This window comes from Theropithecus gelada, chromosome 5, assembly GCF_003255815.1.
Source record: "Theropithecus gelada isolate Dixy chromosome 5, Tgel_1.0, whole genome shotgun sequence".
In the NCBI taxonomy this organism is placed as follows: domain Eukaryota; kingdom Metazoa; phylum Chordata; class Mammalia; order Primates; family Cercopithecidae; genus Theropithecus; species Theropithecus gelada.
In genome coordinates this window covers 150,148,372-150,162,960 of record NC_037672.1, presented here as the reverse complement: position 1 = coordinate 150,162,960, position 14,589 = coordinate 150,148,372, and the positions used below count along the sequence as shown (strand labels likewise).

The 14,589-nt window shown below is 42.8% G+C and overlaps 1 protein-coding gene across 3 annotated transcripts in view; it reads right to left on the bottom strand.

Moving 5' to 3' along the window:
* TRIM2 (tripartite motif containing 2) overlaps window positions 1-14,589 on the bottom strand; it is a 188,042-nt gene that overhangs the window by 135,940 nt on the left and 37,513 nt on the right. For 2 of the 3 annotated variants that reach the window (XM_025386756.1, XM_025386753.1), the window contains exon 1: window positions 134-280. The exons of the other annotated variant lie outside the window; for it this stretch is intronic. The gene's annotated coding sequence lies outside the window, so the exon portion shown is untranslated. Of the gene's footprint in view, window positions 1-133; window positions 281-14,589 lie in introns of those variants that run through there. 3 annotated transcript variants of the gene reach the window in all.

The following is a 14,589-nucleotide window of genomic DNA, read 5'->3' as shown; positions in this document are numbered from 1 at the left end:
TCCTTCCATCTTCAGCAGGCAAAAACTTAAAACCAGGAAAAAGTAGCAACTCAATCCCAACTTGTTTCTCCCAGCCCCGGATTAACCAGCTGGCCCAGAAAAAGAATTATCACACACTGAGAAGTGTCCTTACCTGCGTTCCATAACGGCCACTCCTGTGCGTCGAAGACCAGAGCCAGCCTCCTCCAGTCTGGGGACTCAGCTCCCCGCAGCTCGCAGACAATTGGGCCCATTATAGTCATCAAGCTGCCGAGTTAAAGGGTGGCCCTTACTAAAATATAAACAGCTAGTCAGCACAAGCCAAAGGGGCGGGGCTGCAGTATCAGGGGACAATGAGAGCCAATGAGCAGCCACTTTGGGCTCTGTTTGCTTAAGATATTGTGTTTCATTCCAAAGTAGGGGACGCGGGAGTGAGGAACACTGAAGAGTAAGGGCTGAGTTCTCATCTTTACAGCCCCCAGTAGGAAAAGCATCCAAGTTGAAAAGTTTAAATCACTGCCCACAGAAGACCAATTTCAGGAAAGTGTTTGTAGACTGCACACATAATAGTATGTATTTTTAAAGCCACAGACATTTATGTTACATTAGATATCTGTTGTCTTCTGGGGTTAATAAATGCAGTATTCATGAGGTCAACAGGAGTTTTTCAACCAAAGAACAAATGCCAAGAAAGTTAGTTTGATGACACGCTTATTTTATTGAACATACTATCTGATCAGAAGCACTCACCTCATCTACAGAGCAAACGCTTGTTTGATTGGTACATCTTTATTTTATTTATTTATTTATTTATTGAGATGGAGTCTCGCTCTGTCGCCCAGACTGGAGTGCAGTGGCACAATCTCCTCTCACTGCAACTGCAGGCTCCTGGGTTCAAGTGATTCTCCTGCCTCAGCCTCCTGAGTAGCTGGAATTACAGGCATGTATCACCATGCCTGGTAAGTTTTCATATTTTTAGTAGAGATGGGGTTTCGCCATGTTGGCCAAGCTGGTCTTGAACTCCTGGCCTCAAGTGATCCGCCCACCTTGGCCTCCCAAAGTGCTGGGATTACAGGAGTGTGCCACCGCGCCTACTTTTTTTTTTTTTTTTTTGAGACAGAGTCTTGCTGTGTTGCCCAGGCTGGAGTGCAGGGGTGTGATCTTGGCTCACTGCAAGATTGGTATATCTTTAGGACCCAGAGAAATGGACTTATTGTATGCCCAAGTCAGCAAAATGACTTGCATTTGATGTGTCTATGTTCTTCGAGTGTGTGTGTGTGTGTGTGTGTGTGTGTGTGTGTATGTGTGTAGAGATGGGGGTCTCACTATATCACCCAAGGTGGAGTGCTGTGGCTATTCACAGGCACAATCATTGTGCACTATAACCTCAAACTCCTGGGCTCAGGTCATCCTCCTGCCTCAGCCTCCCTAGTAGCTGGGATTACAGGCTTGCACCTGTAATCATGCCAGACCATGAGCATTTAATTTGATCAAACATATCAGAAGTTCAGTATATTTGGAAGAAGGCAGGAGAGCCATGGCTTCTTTCTGTCCCCCAAACTTAACTAAATTCCACTTTTTTTTTTTGAGACAGAGTCTCTCTCTGTTGCCCAGGCTTGAGTGCAGAGGCACAATCTCTGCTCACTGCAACCTCCATCTCCCAGGTTCAAGTGATTCTTGTGCCTCAGCCTCCTGAGTAGTTGGGACTACAGGTGCGCACCACCACGCCCAGCTAATTTTTGTATTTTTAGTAGAGATAGGGTTTCACCATGTTGACCAGGATGGTCCTGATCTCTTGACCTCGTGATCTGCCCGCCTTGGCCTCCCAAAGTGTTGGGATTACAGGCGTGAGCCGTCGCGTCCGGCCTTAAATTCTGCTTTTAAAGCTACTACACCAGCTTCACCTTCCAATATCCTTTGATAATAACCAAGAACCAGAAAATAAACCGTAGGGCTTTTTTTCCTTAAATAATTTCTTCTCTTTTTTTTTTTTTTTGAGACGGAGTCTCACTCTGTTGCCCAGGCTGGACTGCAGTGGCGTGATCTCAGCTCACTGCAAGCTCTGCCTCCTGGGTTCACGCTATTCTCCTGCCTCAACCTCCCAAGTTGCTGGGACTACAGGCGCACGATGCCATGCCCGGCTAATTTTTTGTAATTTTTTTTTTTTTTAGTAGAGACGGGTTTCACCGTGTTAGCCAGGATGATCTCGATCTCCTGACCTCGTGATCCACCTGCCTTGGCCTCCCAAAGTGCTGGGATTACAGGCGTGAGCCACCACGCCAGACCGCCTTATATAATTTCTAAATAATACACTGAAGTAAAAATAAAGTTAAGAGCTGTTTGGTTGATTGTGTGGCATTGCATAAATTATAGGCATACAAACTGTGAAAAGTACAGTCATTACATTTGGAATAGTTTCATCATTTATAAAGTGATATAGTAGTTATCAAAATGAACACAGTAGTTGTCAAAATGAATTATCAGAGAAAAATGTTGAAATGTATTTATATTCCACAAAGTTTTTCTTAAGCCCTTCTGATGTGATTATAAAAACAATAATCCCCAAAAGCCGTCCTTTCTAATCTACGTTAGTTTGAAAATGTTTATGATTCTGCCACTGGTGTTTAATTTGTATTAAAGTCAACTTCCTCCAGAACCTTTTTTAAATGATGTATGAGGCTCCTTCTGGCCCTTGTGTCCTTCTAATTATTCCAAAAGAACTGTTACATCCATACTTTCACAGCTTTGACTTTAAGGTACAGGTTACCTCCTTGAAAGAATCTAGTTTTCTTCTGAAGTGTATGAACCCAGAAAATCTGAGACAGCTCTCAGTTAACTTAGAAAGTTTATTTTTCTAAGGTTGAGGACGCGCCCGTGACACAGCCTTCACAAGTATTAGGATCCTGTCATTTTAAAAAGCTTTAGGACACCATGAGCAGCCAAAGGAAAAAATCGATGAACTGGACTTCATTAAAATTTTATTTTTCCTTCCTTCCTTCCTTCCTTCCTTCCTTCCTTCTTTCCTTCCTTCCTTTCTTTTTCTTTCTTTCCTTCTGTAAAATTTCCTTCCTTCCTTCCCTTTCTTTTTCTTTCTTTCCTTCTTTAAAATTTCCTTCCTTCCTTCCTTCTCTTTCCTTCCTTCCTTCCTTCCTTCCTTCCCTCCCTCCCTCCCTCCTTTCTTTCTTTCTCTTTCTTTCTCTTTCTTTCCCTTCCTTCCTTCCTTCCTTCCTTCCTTCCTTCTTTCCTTCCTTCCTTCCTTCCCTCCCTCCCTCCCTCCCTCCCTCCCTCCCTCCCTTCCTTCCTTCCTTCCCTCCTTCCTTCCTTCCTTCTCTCTCTCTCTCTCTTTCTCTCTTTCTCTCCTTCTCTCTTTCTCTCTTTCTCTCTTTCCTTCTTTCTTTCTTTCTTGACAAAGTCCTATTCTGTTACCCAGGCTGGAGTGCAGTGGCCAGATCATAGCTTCATAGCTCACTGCAGCTTTGACCTTCCGTCCTCAAACTATCTTCCTGCTTGGGCCTCCCAAAGTGCTGAGATCACAGACATGAACCACAGCACATAACCAAAATTAAGACCTTTTGTGCTTCAAAGGATATTATCAAGAAAGCGAAAAGACAGTCTATAGAATGGGTGAAAATATTTGCAAATAATATATCTGATAAGGTTCTAGTATCCAGGATATGTTTTTAATACTCCTGCAATTCAACAACAAAAAGACAAACAACTCAACCTAAAGATGGGCAAAGGTCTTAAATAGATATTTCCCCAAGAATAAAACATAAATGTCCAAAGAACACATGAAAAGATGCTCAACATTAGTTATTAGGGAAGTGCAAATCAAAAACACAATGAGGCTGGGGCGCAGTGGCTCACGCCTGTAATCCCAGCACTTTCCAAGGTGAGTGGATCATCTAAGGTCAGAAGTTCGAGACCAGCCTGGCCAACATGGCAAAACTCTGCCTCTACTAAAAATACAAAAACTTGCCAGGCGTGGTGGTGCATGCCTGTAATCCCAGCTACTTGGTAGGCTGAGGAAGGAGAATTGCTTGAAACCAGGAGGTGGAGGTTGCAGTGAGCTGACATCATGCCACTGCACTCCAGCCTGGGCAACAGAGCAAGACTATGTCTCAGAAGGAAAAAAAAAACCCAAAAAACCAAATGAGTCCAGGTGTGGTGGCTCACACCTGTAATCCCAGGAATTTGGGAGGCTAAAGCGGGAGGATCACTTGAGCCCAGGAGTTAGAGATTAGCCTGGGCAACATGGTGAGACCCCGTCTCTATTAAAAAATAATAACAGTAAAGAAAAAAAGAAAAAAACCACAATGAGGTGCCACTTTGCACCTCTCTCTCTATATATATATGTATTATATATATATACACACATATATATATAAAGGAAGAAAACGAGTGTTGAGGAGGATGTAGAGAAACGAGAACCCTTGTACATTGCTGGTGGAATGTAAAATGGTTCAGCTGCTGTGGGAAACAGCTCTACAGTTCCTCAAAAAGCTAAACATAGAATTACCATATGACCAAGCAATTCTACTTCTGGATAGATACCCAAAACAATTGAAAATGGGGGCTCAAACAAATACGTGTACATCCCATATTCATAGCAGCACTATTCACAAGAGCTAAAGGATGGAAACAGCCCAAATGTCCATCAAAAAATGAATGGATGAACACTTGTGGTATATATATACAATGGAATATTTTTCAGCCATAAAAAGAAATGAAGTTCTACAACAAAGATGAATCCCTAAAACATTATGCTAAGTGAAAGAAGCCAGACACAAAAGGTTGTATGTTGTATGATTATGGGCAACATAGAGAGACTCCCTTTTCTAAAACAATTTTTAAAAGTAGCTCGCCAGCTGAGCATGGTACCTCACTCCTGTAATCCCAGCACTTTGGGAGGTCGATCACTTGAGGTAAGGAGTTCAAGACCAACCTGGCCAACACGGAGAAACCCCATCTTTACTAAAAATACAAAAATTAGCTGCACGTGGTGGCAGTGCCTATAATCCCAGCTACTCAGGAGGCTGAGGCAGGAGAATCGCTTGAACCCAGGAAGCGGAGGTTACAGTGAGCCAAGATCATACCACTGCATTCCAGCCTGGGCAAGAGAGTGAGACTCCACCTCAAAAAAAAAAATTAGCTGGCCATGGTGGCCTGCCTGTAGTCCCAGCTACTCCAGAGGCTGAGGCAGGAGGATCACTTGAGAACAAGAATTTGAGGCTTCAATGAGCTATGACAGTGCCACTACACTTCAACCTGGGCAACAGAGCAAGACCTTGCCTCTAAAAAAATATAATAAAAATAAAAAATAAATAAATAAAAAGAGGATTTATTAAATGAATTCATCCATTATACTTATGCATCACTCAGCATCTATTAAGCTCCAGGCACTGTGAGGCAGGTGGTTGCCAGTAGATCTGCTTACACCCTTTCTACGGAAGGTAAGAAAGAATGCTATTTTCCAATGCAAACGACAAAAATAATAACAATAACTAAGATTTATTAAGAAGCATTTTAAATGTCAAAAAGTGTAAGTGTGGAACAGGCACAGGCTGGCAGCAAGTCAGAAAGCCACTCTGCAAGCAAACAGATTTTTCCTAGTATTAATAGATATCATTCCTACCCTCTGTAAGCTCTGAGTATGTAACGACGTGCAGAGTATGTTTGACATTCTCAGTGAGTTTCCTACTTCTTTCAGCATGTATTTCATTAAAAATCAATCAATCAAGAAAAGAGATATTCACAAGTTTTTATCTGGGAAGGACTATATTTGAACTCAGTTCATTTGAACATTGGAAGGTTGAAACAGGAAATGAACTGAGAATGAGGAGGAAGAGGAGACTTTGAAAACATGGAAAGAAGACTTTGCCAAAAATTTCATCAAGAAAATACAACTCTGTAGAGCTGAAACTGTCTGACAAAGCTGTTTCACACATCCCCGGGGCCTATTTCTTTCCTGACCATCATATCACTTAGTATTGGCCTATTGCTGTTATTTAAAATAATAAACAAAATGATTACAGAGGCAGATGTGTGTTCTTTTAAAAGACGGAGAGATGACATCACTACTTTCTAAATTTCGAACCATTAGATTATGCAATTCAGAAAATTGCTACATGCCCTTTGAGAATGCTCATCATCTAATTAAAATTTTACCCTTGATCCGAAACAGCTACCTCCTAGTCACCCAACTCTTGGCAACCTAAAGCCTCAATTACCCATAAGCAGAGCTTCACCAAACCCTTCTAAAGAGCTGAAGCCCAATTAACTGACTTAGCTCAACACTAAGTACTGCACTCATTATCAAGTCCCTGATTTGCCAACATACAAAACACTTTACCGGGGGAAACATTAAATTGCTTACTGATTTTTTTAAAAAATGATATACACAAAAAACTATATTCTCATGTCAAGAGACCTTATGAATGGAACTGGATGAAGTCACAACAGAGGCCCTTTGGATAATACATAGATGAATGCTGTATTAGTCCGTTTTTACGCTGCTGATAAAGACATATGCGAGACTGGGAAGAAAAAGAAGTTTAATTTGACTTACAGTTCCACATGGCTGGGGAGGTCTCATAATCATGGTAGAGGGTGAAAGGCACATCTTACATGGTGGCAGCAAGAGAGAATGAGGGGAAGCAAAAGCAGAAACTCTTGATAAACCCATCAGATCTCATGAGACTTATTCACTATCATGAGAATAGCATGGTAAAGACCAACCCCCATGATTCAATTACCTCCCCTTGGGTCCCTCCCACAACATGTGGGAATCCTGGGAGATACAATTCAAGTTGAGATTTGGGTGGGGTCACAGCAAAACCATATCAAATGCTCAGACCTCCTAAGTCTCAGATGATTCTGGAAATCACAAATCTCTAAGCTTAAATTATGTGCTTTAGAATCCTTTAATTTCTTTTTTTTTTTTTTTTTTTTTTTGTGAGACGGAGTCTCGCTCTGTCACCCAGGCTGGAGTGCAGTGGCCGGATCTCAGCTCACTGCAAGCTCCGCCTCCCGGGTTCACGCCATTCTCCTGCCTCAGCCTCCCAAGTAGCTGGGACTACAGGCGCCTGCCACCTCGCCCGGCTAAGTTTTTTTTTTGTATTTTTTAGTAGAGACGGGGTTTCACTGTGTTAGCCAGGATGGTCTCGATGTCCTGACCTCGTGATCCGCCCGTCTCGGCCTCCCAAAGTGCTGGGATTACAGGCTTGAGCCACCGCGCCCGGCCTAATTTCTTTTTTTAAGTAATAAAAAGAATATTGTTGTAGTCTATTTGGGCTGTTATAACAAAATACCATAAGCTGGGTAGTTTATAAACAACCGGAATTTATGTCCTACAGTTCTGGAGGCTGGAAGTCCAAGATTAAAGTGCTGGCAGATTCCACACTGGCAAGGGCCTGTTTTCTCATTAACAGACAGCTATCTTTTTGCTGCCCTCACAGGGTAGAAGGGTCAAAAGAGCTCTCGGGTCTCTCATTTATTTATTTATTTTTTGAGACAGAGTTTCGCTCTTGTTCCCCAGGCTGGAGTACAGTGGTGCGATCTCGGCTCACTAGAACCTCTGCCTCCTGGGTTCAAGCAATTCTCCTGCCTCAGCCTCCTGAGTAGCTGGGATTACAGGCGCCCGCCACCATGGCTGGCTAACTTTTTGTATTTTTAGTAGAGACGGGGTTTCTCCATGTTGGCCAGGCTGGTCTTGAACTCCTGACCTCAGGGATTCAGGACCTCAGGTAATCCACCTGCCTCGGCCTCCCATAGTGCTGGGGTTACAGGCGTGAGTCACTCGGTCTCTTTTATAAGAGCACTAATCCCATTCATGAGGGTTCTGCACTCATGACCTAATCACCTCCCAAAGGCCCCACTTCCTAAGACCATCACCTTGGGGGCTGGGATTTCAGTGATGGATTAAGGGAGGACGCAAACATTGAGTCCATAGCAGATGCACAGGCAGCATGGCTTGATAAAGAGGGGAGCTAGAGACTCAGCCTTCAGTGACATTGAAGGACTTTGTATATAGAAGGAATGAAAGCTACAGTCTTTCTTGGCTTTGATAAGGCTTTTGATTTTGTTTTGCTTAGCTGTTTCTCAGTGCATTGCAAATTATGGATAAAAAATGCTCTTAGGTTAGCTCACAACCGTTAAAGAGGTGAAAAGTTCTAAACTCATTCCATTAAACTTACTATGTGGAAGCTCCATATTTATTATTCTGCATGATTTCTTAGTATTTCTTCGTATTTCTTTGAGAAAGAAAGTGGTGGCAAGGCCTAAAGTCAGTTTCATATGTAGTCATGCAGTGAAGAACCATACATCAACACAGTGTGGACTTCTGTTTTTCCAAACATGCCAATAGGTTTTTAATAAGTCTCCTACAGTTTTTTGCTCTGTCTCCATATGACCAATGGCCCACACATGCAAAAGGATGCCTAAAGTTAGGCTGAAGCCATGGAACAAAGAACAATAAATTGGCTTCGATGGTGGATCAAGCAATGGCCTGGAACCCTTTGCTCATCTCCAACCCTTTGAGGTAAACCATGACTAATTTTAACACCACTAAGGTTTTCCATTTGTTGGGAGAGATCGTAAAGGGATTTGCTGAAAACCTAGTTCAGAATTAATCCCAGGAGCCATACAAAGACTTTCTCACACCGTTGCCCAAGATCCAAGACTGATGCAACATTTCATCAACAACCCTGATGGAAGAAAATGTACCATTAATTTTGAAGAGGCTACCAGCAGAGCCACCCCTTTGAGAGTGTGAGCAGTACCTAGTAATAATGGTAATGACATGAATACAGCATTTGTTATGTGCTGGGTACTGTTCTAAAGTATTTACATGTATGGACTCATTTAATCCTCACAACCAACCCCAGGCATAGGAACTCACACTCATTCTGCAGACAGGGAAATGGAAACTTTGTTTACTTTTTAATTTTTTTAAGAGACAGGGTCTTGCCTTATCCCACAGACTGGAGTACAGTGGTGTGATCATAGCTCTGCAGCCTTGACATCCTGGGCTCAAGCAATCCTCCAGCCTCAGCTTCCTGAGTACCTGGAACTACAGGCATGCACCATGGCACCCAGCTTGTGTGTGTGTGTGTGTGTGTGTGTGTGTGTGTGTGTGTGTGTGGTAGGAATGAGGTCTTGTCATGTTGCCTAAGCTGGTCTCAAACTCCTGGGCTCAAGCCATCCTTCTGCTCAGTCTCCTGAAGTGCTGGGATTACAAGTGTGAGCCACCCTGTCCGGCCAATGTTCATTAACTTCTCTAAGTTTCAGTTTTCTGGCCAGGCACAGTGGTGCACACCTATAATCCCAGCACTTTAAGAGGCTGAGACAGGCGTATCACTTGAGGCCAGGTGTTCAAGACAAGCCTGGCCAACATGGCAAACCCGCAAATTAGGCAGGCATAGTGATGCACGCCTGTTATCCCAGCTACTTGGGAGACTGAGGCATCAGAATTGCTTGAATCTCGGAGGCGGAGGTTGCAGTGAGCTGAGATGGTGCTACTGCACTCCAGCCTGGGCGACAAAGCAAGACTCCATCTCAAAACAAAACAAAACAAAACAACAACAACAACAAAAGAAGTTAATAAACATGTTCAGCTAGGTAGAAATGGTCAAATACTAAGAGAATAAAATTCTAACAGGATTAGTTCAGAGAGTGAAGAACAAACAGCAGAAACAAAATATAGTGGTAGAACTAAGGACAGTAGCAACAAAAATACCTCGTGGCCCTGTACTGATTTCCTGAGCTGCCATAACATATTACTATGAGCTTAAAACAACACAAATGTAGGGCTCCTGCTGGAGGCTCTGAAGGAGAATCTGCCTCTTTCCTAGCTTTTTTGGCTGCCAGCAATTCTTTCTTTTTCTTTTTCTTTTTTTCTTTCGAGACTGGGTCTCACTTTGTCTCCCAGGCTGGAGTGTAGTAGTGTGATCTCAGCTCACTGCAACCTCAACCTTGCGGGGATGGCCCCCAAGGCCATGTTTGTGTCACATGATCCTGCTCATGATTAATCCAAGCTAAACCAATAATTTTTCTCAGACTGTTTAGCCATAGATGACTGATGCTCAGATGATCCTCCCACCTCAGCCTCCTGAGTAGCTGGGACCACCACAGGTACATGCCACCACACCCAGCTAATGTTTGTATTTTTTGTAGAGATGGGGTTTTGCCAGTTTTCCCAGGCTGCTCTCCTGGGCTCAAGCAATCTACCTGCCTCAGCCTCCCAAAGTGCTGGGATTACAGGCCTGAGCCATGGTGCCTAGCTGCCAGCAATTCTTAGTGTTCCTTGGCTTGCAGCTGCATCACTCCCGTCTCTGTCTCTGTCTTCACATGGCCTTCCCTCTATGGTGTCTCTCTGTCCTTTTCTGTCTCTCATGAGGACAATCACCATTGGATTTAAGGCCCACCCTAATCCAGGATGATTTTTATCTTGAGATCCTTACCTTAATTACAATGGCAAAGACTCTTATTCTAAATAAGGTCACATTTTGAGGTTCTACGTAGACATAGTTTTTGGGGACCAGAATTCAATCCACTTAGAAACCCCAAGAGGTTGCTCCAGAGATGGAGAGGTTTCCTCACACAGGCAAGGGACACAGGAGTAAGTGTAATCAATCTCTAAAGGGAAAATAAGCTAAGCAGGAGTTTTTAACCACCACCCCTCATCTCCAACTTAAGGAAAAAACCTAGAAGAAAATAAATTATTTATCAAATCTTAGGAGAAGATGAGAGTTCCCAACTTAAAAACCTTGGGAAAACAGTGTAAATTTTGATGCATTTTGACACTAGTGAACACCTGTGAAACCATCACCACAATGAAGATAGGAATATATTCATCACCCCCAAAACTTCCTTGGACCCCCTTGGTAATCTCTCCCTTCCAGTCCTTCCTGCATCTCCCAGCTTCATCCCCAAGCATCCACTGACCTGTTTTCTGTCACCATCAATTGGTTTGCATTGTCTAAAATTTTATGTAAACGGAATCACATAGATTATACTTTTTGTTTGGTTTCTTTCATTCCACTTAACCATTTTGAGGTCAAACCATGTTGCATCAACCAAAATGATTAAGTGGAATGAAAATGATTTCATTTTGATTAAGTGGAAGGAAAGAAACCAAAATGTTGTTCATTCTTTTTATTGCTAAGCAGTGTTTCTTTATATGCACATACCACAATTGGTTTATCTACTCACTTCTGAAGGAAGTTTTAATCAATGAATACATTTGATAATCTAAGATTAGGGGAGAGATGAGAGAATATGAATGCAACTTTCTGAGAATCTGTGTTTCCTCTCTCTTTCCTTCTTCACTCTTTCCCCATCTCACTCTTAAATTACATATACTTAGGCCCGTGCCCACACTTGCTTCCTCAACCCTTGTTTTGCATAAGCCATTGGCTGGATGCTGGTTCCTGAATTCCAGGCCGTAGTGAAGGGTCCCGGGGGCCACCAGTGGAAGCCTCATTCAGTTCATCCAGGCTTCTCAGTCTGTCTCTCCTAGTGCCTGCGCTTCTCTCTGTATATCCTGGGGGCTTCACATCCCTGTTCTCACTTGTGCATCCTTCTCTCAATTTCTTTTGCCACTTCTGAGTCTCCCAGTTCGTCTCTCCCACACTTGGATTTGATTCACTGCCTCCTCTGCAGCATCTGTGCTCAATTCACCTTGCCCAGAAAGCTCTCTGTGGCTGGCCCCAGTCCAAATCTGTCCAATTTTGTGTTTCTGCCAACTATATTTCGGTTATTTAATTAATAAAGGCTGCATGGTAGTGTTTGAGAGCAGACTCAGAATAGGCCATACACCCACTGTGATTCATGACTGCACATACGTTTCCTTATCCACAAAATGGGGACAATAATAGTCCTACCCCACATGATTGTTGTGAGGATTAAATGAGATATGGTTGTCAATCATTTAGAACAGTGTTTAGCATATAGCAAGCATTATATACATTCTCCATAAAACAAATAAATAAAAATGTTCAAGTGCTCTTCCTCACCACAAAGAATTCTACTTGCATTCATAGACTTCTTCATTTAAAGATTATTCATTAAGGGCCCCTCTGTGGTAGGCATAAGAGCTGGGGAATAAAGCAGTGAACAAAACATATACAAGTTACATTCTACTAGGGTAGACAGACAATTACAGATAGACAACTAAAACTATAGACCATGTCCAGTAAGTGCTGCCAGAAAAAATAAAACAGCTTTAAAAGAGGATTGGGAATGACTGATGGTGGACTTAGGTGGGCTGGTCTGAACCAGAAAGTCACAATTTTAAATAGGATGGTCAAGAAAAGCCTCACTGAGAAACACTTTCTGTGAGAAGATCTGGATGGGCTCATCAAGTGTGTCATGGGCTGTCTGGGGAAAGACCATCTTTGGTAGTGTTTGGAACAGTGGGTGCAAAGGCCCAGGGACTCCTGGATCCAGTGCTTAGTGGCTACTTCAGATCAGCTGACTGTGATGGGCACAATATATTGAACTGTCATTAATTCCATTTGTTCTACTTGCTGTTAGAATCTCTTAATGTTTTTTTTGTTTGTTTGCTTTTTTATTTTATTTTATTTTATTTTATTTTATTTTGAGATAGGGTCTCACTCTGTCACCCTGGCTGGGGTGCAATGGCATGATCATGGCTCACTGTAAACTTGACCTTCCAGGCTCAGGTGGTCCTCCCACCTCAGCCTCCTGAGTAACTGGGACTACTGGTGCCCACCACTACGCCTAGCTAATTTTTGTATTTTTTGTAGAGATGGGGTTTTGCTGTGTTTCCCAGGCTGGTCTCAAACTCCTGAGCTCAAGTGATCCACCTGCCGTGGCCTCCCAAAGCTTGGGATTACAGGTGTGAGCCACCACTCCCAGCCCAGATTCTCTTAACCTTGATGTACATTTTCTCCCCCACTGTTTGGAGATTGATGCTTTGATTGTAATGTAGAGACTTGACACTTTTCAGAATACAGATACAATGCTGGTTATAGGGGATTTCAAATGCAACCAGCTGGCCTGTGGCCCTGTGCTTAAACAATCACCATGGTTCAGGACGCCTGGGGAAGGGTGTGGAGTGAGAAATTGTCTTTGTTGCTCTGGGGTTTCACTAAAAGACTGACCAATTAGATCAGGGCTTGGCAACAAAAAAGGGGATGTGGAGATGGCTGAGGAGCTTCACCGGGAGTAACTGAGATAATAAAAGGGCTGACTGGACAATAAACCCAGAGGGGACATGCTAGGAACTGAGCATGCAACTATGTGGCTTGATGAAGGGAAGTTTCTATGCTCATACCCATTTCTTCTGAGAACAAACTCAGAGAAAACAGGCTTAACTTGCGGCACGATGATTTTAGGGGTGTTTATGCAAAGGAGCTTCTATATACTATACGAAGGCTTGTTAAACATTGCAGACTGTGTGACTCCCAGTCTCTGAAATTACTGAAATGAAGAAGCTTATGAAAACAAAAATCCTTCCAACCTTGTCATCAAGCTCACTTATTTTCAGAACTATATCATTATGAAGGAAATCTATTGTTTAAAAAATAAATAAGAATTACCAAACAATAGCTTAGAATGCCTCTCCAGAATTGTGCCTAAGGACAAAAAGTCTGGGTACATTTTCTGAAAGCACAGCCTGTCTGATTTCCAGTGAATCCCCATACATCTCAGTTATACAGCTATGCATTTCTCACTGAAATATTTTAAGTTTAAAGTAACTGTGTCCCTCATTATTGTATTTTTAAGCATCCAATGGATGATGGCTGTTCAATTTAAAGTGTTATCTCTTTCTCTGGGATTGCCCGGGACACAGGGATGGCCCCCAAGGCTGTGTTTGTGCTATATGATCCTGCTCATGATTAATACAAGCTAAGCCAATAATTTTTCTCAGACTGTTTAGCCATAGATGACTGATCTGGAAAAGGGGGATTGGGGAAAACAAGGGAGGCCCCAATTCAAACTAAGCCCATCACTGGACTTTTTGAACTAAAACTGAGGGAAAAGAAGCAATCCTTCTCTGCTGCTTGACTCCATAAGATATGAGGTCACCAGCTTTAATCATCTGTATTCCTGCCAAGTGAAAAAAGCTGACCGTCAGGAGAAGAGAATAAAGCTAAAAGGCATAGAGAAGCAGAAATAAGAGACAGAGAAAAAGAATAGCATTCCAGGCTGGGCACGGTGGCTCATGCCTGTAATCCCAGCACTTTGGGAAGCTGAGGTGGTGGATCGCTTGAGGTCAGGAGTTTGAGACCAGCCTGGCCAACATAGTAAAACCCTGTCTCTACTGAAATACAAAAAGTGGCTGGGCATAATGGCGGCTGCTTGTAACTCCAGCTACCTAGGACACTGAGGCAGGAGAATTGCATGAAACCAGGAGGTGGAGGTTGCAGTGAGCCGAAATCGTGCCACTGCATTCCAGCCTGGGTGACAGAGTGAGACTCCGTCTCAAAAAAAAAAAAAAAAAAAAAAAAGAATAGCATTCCAGACCCTGATTGCAGCTGTCCCTAATGTCCAAATGCATCTCTGTGTCTTGTGAGATGCCCTAGTATTCCCCGCAATGATATCCATCTTTTTTCTGAGTTAGTTTGAGTTTTGTTTCTACTTCTT